We start from the raw sequence: 6,338 nt of genomic DNA, 5'->3' as shown, positions 1-6,338 counted from the left end.
CAGTCTCCTGCGGAGCCGCTATTCCCCATGGTCCTTACGGAGTTCCCAGCATCCACTAGGACGTCAGAGAAAATAAGATTTTAAACCTACCGGTAAATCTATTTCTCCTAGTCCGTAGAGGATGCTGGGGACTCCGTAAGGACAATGGGGTATAGACGGGCTCCGCAGGAGATATGGGCACTATAAAGAACTTTAGAATGGGTGTGCACTGGCTCCTCACTCTATGCCCCTCCTCCAGACCTCAGTTAGAGAAACTGTGCCCAGAGGAGATGGACAATACAAGGAAAGGATTTTGTTAATCTAAGGGCAAGATTCATACCAGCCCACACAATCCACACCGTATAACCTGGAATATATGCAAACAGTTAACAGTATGAACAAAAAACAGTATCAGCTAAAGACTGATCTCAACTGTAACATAACCCTTATGGAAGCAACACCTATATACAAGCCTTGCAGATTTTGTCCGCACTGGGACGGGCGCCCAGCATCCTCTACGGACTAGGAGAAAAAGATTTACCGGTAGGTTTAAAATCTTATTTTCTCTTACGTCCTAGAGGATGCTGGGGACTCCGTAAGGACCATGGGGTTTATACCAAAGCTCCAGAGCAGGCGGGAGAGTGCCGACGACTCTGCAGCACCGACTGAGCAAACGCAAGGTCCTCATCAGCCAGGGTATCAAACTTATAGAACTTGGCAAAAGTGTTTGAACCTGACCAGGTAGCTGCTTGGCAAAGCTGTAAAGCCGAGAAGCGTCGGGTAGCCGCCCAAGAAGAGGCCACCTTCCTAGTGGAATGGGCCTTTACTGAATTTGTTGTTTTTTTTTTAACATAATTTTTTATTGAAGCATTATATGCAATACATACATAAACATTTACTGTAATTCAAACCTTCGGTAGAAGGGTAACATATGAAAACGAAACAAAGGAGAATGCAGTTGAGTCCTTAATCAAGAGACATATCCATTATAAACAAGCAACAGTATCACATCTGCATAAAGCATGTCCCCGGAGACCACAGGCTCCACTGATCCAAAATCCAGCTCAGTCGACTGACCCAGACTTATACATAAAAGAAAAGAAAAAAAACCAAAACAAAAAAAAAAACCGTGTCCGTACCTTAGTTCCCCACCCATCCGCCCCCGAAGCCCCGAGTGACAATCAGTTTTAAAGCACAATCGGCGGATCTCCCGCAGCCATTCTAGTTAGAAACCATTCTGTATTGGACAAGGAGTCATGGAGCTGTTTCCTAACCGTTGTCGACAGGGTCGTTATATAGCTCTCCCAAACTTCAAAACATTTTTGTACCTTAGTATCTTTTTCCAGCAATATGCTTATCCACTCCATCCTAAAGAGATAGAATAGTTTGGCTTTGAATAATGATAGAGTAGGTGGATCCCTAGCTATCCACACTTGCAGAATGGCCTTCCTAGCCGCTATACTAACTGCCAGCAGCAGCTTTTTACTGCCCAAAGAGAGGCGTTGATTCAGTGGTAAAATACCGAAAAGCGCCCACTCCGGAGACAACCTCCAATAGTTCACCAGATCGGCCGTCAAGTAGTTTCTTATATGTATCCAAAACTGTCTGATTATAGGGCATGTCCACAGGCAGTGAAAGAGATCCGCCTGGAGAGTGCCACATTTCCAACATGTGTGTGTCAGCAAGTCCTATCAGGTATCGTCTATGAGGCGATAAATAAGTCTTATGTAAAATATTAAGAGACATTTCTTTATACCTAGAAGAGGGAAATAATTTACAGGCCTTAACATGTGCCGCTAGTAAGTCCGTAGTCTCAATGTCTGGGAGACAATCCTTCCAAGACATAATACCTCCCAGTCCCCTCGAGTAATCTAGGACGTTCCGAAAGTACCCATATGCAGTCGAAATTGCCTTACGAACCTTAGGGGTTTGTTTCAGCATTCTATCCATCGGATTGTCCCAATCCCCAGGTGAAAAAATAAGATTTTAAACCTACCGGTAAATCTATTTCTCCTAGTCCGTAGAGGATGCTGGGGACTCCTTAAGGACCATGGGGGGTATAGACGGGCTCCGCAGGAGATAGGGCACCTAAAAAGAACTTTGACTATGGGTGTGCACTGGCTCCTCCCTCTATGCCCCTCCTCCAGACCCCAGTTAGAGAACTGTGCCCAGAGGAGATGGACAATACAAGGCAGGATTTAGCAATCCAAGGGCAAGATTCATACCAGCCCACACCAATCATACCATGTAACCTGGAACATACATAACCAGCTAACAGTATGAACAAAAACAACAGTAACGGTCCTAGACCGATGTCAACTGTAACATAACCTTTATGTAAGCAACAACTATATACAAGTCTTGCAGAGTTTCCGCACTGGGACGGGCGCCCAGCATCCTCTACGGACTAGGAGAAATAGATTTACCGGTAGGTTTAAAATCTTATTTTCTCTTCCGTCCTAGAGGATGCTGGGGACTCCGTAAGGACCAAAGCATCCAATCGGGCGGAAGAGTACGTATGACTCTGCAGCACCGACTGAGCAAACGCCAGGTCCTCATCAGCCAGGGTATCAAACTTGTAGAATTTAGCAAAAGTGTTTGACCCCGACCAAGTCGCCGCTCGGCAAAGTTGTAAAGCCGAGACCCCTCGGGCAGCCGCCGAAGAAGAGCCCACCTTCCTAGTGGAATGGGCCTTAACCGAATTTGGTACCGGCAATCCAGCCGTAGAGTGAGCCTGCTGAATCGTATTACAGATCCAGCGAGCAATAGTCTGCTTTGAAGCAGGAGCGCCAATCTTATTGGCCGCATACAGGACAAACAGAGCCTCTGTTTTCCTAATTCTAGCCGTCCTGGCTAAATAAATCTTTAAGGCCCTGACTACGTCTAGGGATCTGGAATCCTCCAGGTCACCGGTAGCCACAGGCACCACAATAGGTTGATTCATATGGAACGAAGAAACCACTTTAGGCAAAACTTGCGGACGTGTCCTCAATTCAGCTCGATCTACATGAAAAATCAAGTAGGGGCAGAGGCAGAACTCTGGGAGGCAACGGAGTCATCTGCCGCCGGGCTCCTGCTATGAAGGGGGGCACCTCTCCTCCCATTCTGTGACACCATTGAATTAACTTAATTGAGAGCTGCCGCTATCTCTTCAGTGGCCGACTTCCAAACTGGTCCCTGCACTTTACAAATCACATCCTTTTTATTATACTGTAGATACACATTTTTCAAGAGTCATATCCAGGATTAGAAACCACGATTACACTGGAAGTAGACACCTTACTGATGAAGCTATTTGCTCCTGTATAGGAAATATGAAAATTTTAACTATATGAAGTTACTTCTCTGACAATTACAAGTAACTTCTACTTCATATAGTTAGAATTCTCATAACTCCATCAGTAAAGTGTCTGCTGTCAGTGTAACAGGTCATGGATTCTAATCCTGGGTATGACTGGTAAGAAATGTGAGATTTAAAATAAAAGACAATTAAATGTGTAAATACAGTATATACATTTTTTTCAGAACACACGCACACATACATACATACATACATACATACATACATACATACATACATACATGTATCTTAATATAGGAAATAGGGGGGCACCAATATTTATCTTGCCTCCGGGCAACTGGGACGAACTTACGCCACTGAGTAGGGGCTCTTGTGTGAGAGAGCCGCCAATTCTGACACTCGCCTTGCTGATGCTAAGGCCAACAACATGACCACCTTCCAAGTAAGAAATTTCAACTCAACCTAGTTAAGCGGTTCAAACCAGTGTGATTTTAGGAACTGCAACACCACGTTCAGGTCCCATGGTGCCACTGGAGGCACAAAAGGGGGCTGGATGTGCAGCACTCCCTTTACAAACGTCTGGACTTCTGGAAGAGAAGCCAATTCCTTCTGAAAGAAATTTGAGAGGGCCGAAATCTGTACCTTTACCGAGCCTAATTTCAGGCCCATATCCACTCCTGTCTGTAGGAAGTGAAGAAAACGACCCAGATAAAAATCTTCCGTAGGTGCATTCTTGGCCTCACACCAAGACACATACTTTCGCCAGATACGATGATAACGTTTTATCGTCACCTCCTTCCTAGCCTTTATTAAAGTAGGCATGACCTCTTCCGGAATCCCCTTTTTTGCTAGGAATCGGCGTTACACCGCCATGCCGTCAAACGTAACCGCGGTAAGTCTTGAAATACACATGGCCCCTGCTGCAACAGGTCTTCCCTCAGAGGAAGAGGCCAGGGGTCTCCTGTGAGCATCTCTTGTAGATCCGAGTACCAGGCCCTTCGAGGCCAGTCTGGGACAACGAGTATCGTCTGTACTCTTCTTCGTCTTATGATCCTCAACACTTTCGTGATGAGAGGAAGAGGAGGAAACACGTAGACCGACTCGAACACCCACGGTGTTACCAGTGCGTCTACTGCTACTGCCTGAGGTTCCCGAGACCTTGCGCAATACCTCCGAAGTTTTTTGTTGAGGCGTGACGCCATCATGTCTATTTGAGGGGTTCCCCAAAGACGTGTTACGTCTGCAAAGACTTCTTGATGAAGTCCCCACTCTCCTGGATGGAGATCGTGTCTGCTGAGGAAGTCTGCTTCCCAGTTGTCTACTTCGGAATGAAGACAGCCGACAGAGCGCTTACATGATTTTCCGCCCAGCAAAGAATCCTTGTGGCTTCCGCCATCGCGACTCTGCTTCTTGTCCCGCCTTGGCGGTTCACATGAGCCACTGCTGTGACATTGTCTGATTGAATCAGAATCGGTAGGTTTCGAAGAAAACTCTCCGCTTGTCGAAGGCCGTTGTAAATGGCCCTGAGTTCCAACACATTGATGTGCGTCCGTGGTAACCAGGATCCAGTCCTGAATCCCGAACCGGCGACCCTCCAGTAGATGAGCACTTTGCAACCACCACAGGAGGGACACTCTGGTTCCTGGGGACAGAGTTATTTTCCGATGTAAGTGCAGATGGGACCTTGACCACTTGTCCAGAAGGTCCCATTGAAAAGTCAGTGCATGGAACCTTCCGAAGGGAATGGCCTCGTAGGCCGCCACCATTTTTCCCAGAACTCGAGTGCATTGGTGAACTGACACCCTTTTCGGTTTTAGCAGTTCTCTGACCATGTTCTGGATGTCTTGGGCCTTCTCTATTGGGAGAAAGACCTTCATTTGTTCCGTATCCAGTATCATACCTAGGAACGGTAGTCAAGTTGTCGGAATCAACTGTGACTTTGGTAGATTTAGAATCCAACCGTGTTGCTGGAGCACTCTCAGAGAGAGCGCCACACTGCTCAGCAATTTCTCCCTTGATCTCGCTTTTATCAGGAGATCGTCCAAGTATGGGATAATTGTGACTCCATGCTTGCGCAGGACCACCATCATTTCCGCCATTATTTTGGTGAAAATCCTCGGGGCCGTGGAAAGTCCAAACGGCAACGTCTGAAATTTGTAATGACAATCCTGTACAGCGAATCTCAGGTATTCCTGATGGGGGGCATATATGGGGACATGAAGGTACGCATCCTTTATGTCCAGAGACACCATAAACTCCCCCTCCTCCATGTTGGCTATTATCGCTCTGAGTGATTCCATTTTGAATTTGAATCTTTTTATGTACAGGTTTAGGGATTTCAGATTCAAAATCGGTCTGACCGAACCATCCGGTTTCGGGACCACAAATAGGGTTGAGTAGTAACCTCTTCCCTGCTGGTGCAGGGGAACCTTGATTATCACTTGCTGTATACACAGCGTTTGAATTGCAGCTAACACTACATCCCTTTCCGATGTGGAAGCTGGTAGGGCCGATTTGAAAAATCGGAGCGGGGGCACCTCCTCGAATTCCAGTTTGTAACCCTAGGAAACTATTTCCAACATCCAGGGATTCAGGTCCGAACTGACCCAGGCCTGACTGAAAAGTCGAAGACGTGCCCCCACCGGTGCGGACTCCCTCAGGGGAGCCCCAGCGTCATGCTGTGGGTTTTGGAGCAGCCGGGGAGGACTTTTGTTCCTGGGCACCTGCCGCAGCAGGTGCTCTCTTGCCTCTGCCCTTACTTCTGGCGAGGAAAGAGGATCCCCGACCTCTTTTGGACTTGTGCGACCGAAAGGACTGCATCTGATAGGGTGTTACTTTCTTTTGCTGTTGGGGAATATATGGTAAAAAATTTGATTTACCTGCTGTAGCTGTGGAAACCAGGTCCGTCAGCCCATCCACAAACAATACATCCCCCTTATAGGGTAGTACTTCCATATGTTTCTTGGAATCCGCATCACCCGTCCATTGGCGAGTCCATAAGGATCTTCTCGCTGAGATAGCCATGGCATTGGCCCTAGAAGCTAGCAATCCAATGTCT

The sequence above is a fragment of the Pseudophryne corroboree genome, chromosome 8, assembly GCF_028390025.1.
Source record: "Pseudophryne corroboree isolate aPseCor3 chromosome 8, aPseCor3.hap2, whole genome shotgun sequence".
In the NCBI taxonomy this organism is placed as follows: Eukaryota; Metazoa; Chordata; class Amphibia; order Anura; family Myobatrachidae; genus Pseudophryne; species Pseudophryne corroboree.
The sequence above is the reverse complement of the archived record's forward strand: the minus strand, read 5'-3'. Positions refer to the sequence as shown.